General features: G+C 41.4%; 1 pseudogene; it reads left to right on the forward strand.

Annotated features, from left to right (window-relative positions):
- Window positions 1-251: 251 nt before the first annotated feature.
- Window positions 252-560, forward strand: LOC117074858 (annotated as a pseudogene).
- The last annotated feature ends 383 nt before the right edge of the window (window positions 561-943 follow it).

The following is a 943-nucleotide window of genomic DNA, read 5'->3' on the forward strand; positions in this document are numbered from 1 at the left end:
AGAAAAAAGAAAAAAGAAAACAGCCTGGGAGGATGATATCAGTTTAATAACAACAACTATCTTTGGATAACGATATGATGCATAATTTTTACTATTGTCTTAATGCCTTTCCATATTGCCTGAATTTTCCTTTATAAAAAGCCTATATTTCTGTTAAAATAAAAAAGAAGACATCATGTAGGATGTAGTTGAAAGGGGAAAAAAAAAGAAGAAGAAGAAAATGAGGCGGGAAAGGGCACAGGGTTTGAAACATGGCGGAAGACATAGACCAGCATCAAACTACCAACACCGTAGAGGAGCCCCTGGATCTTATCAGGCTCAGCTTAGATGAGCGAATTGGTGTGAAAATGAGAAATGACTGAGAGCTTCGAGGCAGATCACATGCTTATGATCAACATTTAAATATGACCTTGGGAGATGTGGAAGACACTGTGACTACTATAGAAAGTGATGAAGAAACATATGAAGAGATATATAAATCAACAAAACAGAATCTTCCAATGCTCTTTGTCTGGGGAGATGGCGTTGTCCTGGTTGCCCCTCCATTGAGATTTGGCTGAAACAAAGAATTTGTCCTGTATGGAAAGCAGGAGACTTTGCACAGTGGCCGCTCTAAATGTAGAAGACATTCAAAAGAGAAACCTGCATACATGTTGATATTAAGAAATAATTACAGGGATTCTCCCACTCCTGAGATGAGTTGATTTGCAGATAACTCACAACTTCTTCTTTTTTTTTTTTTTTGAGACGGAGTCTCGCTGTATCACCCAGGCTGGAGTGCAGTGGCGCGATCTTGGCTCACTGCAAGCTCCGCCTCCTGGGTTTAGGCCATTCTCCTGCCTCAGCCTCCCTAGTAGCTGGGACTACAGGCGCCCGCCACCTCACCTGCCTCATTTTTTGTATTTTTAGTAGAGACCGGGTTTCACCATGTTAGTGAGAATGG

This window comes from Trachypithecus francoisi, unplaced genomic scaffold (genome assembly GCF_009764315.1).
Source record: "Trachypithecus francoisi isolate TF-2019V2 unplaced genomic scaffold, Tfra_2.0 Lachesis_group5, whole genome shotgun sequence".
Lineage (NCBI taxonomy): Eukaryota > Metazoa > Chordata > Mammalia > Primates > Cercopithecidae > Trachypithecus > Trachypithecus francoisi.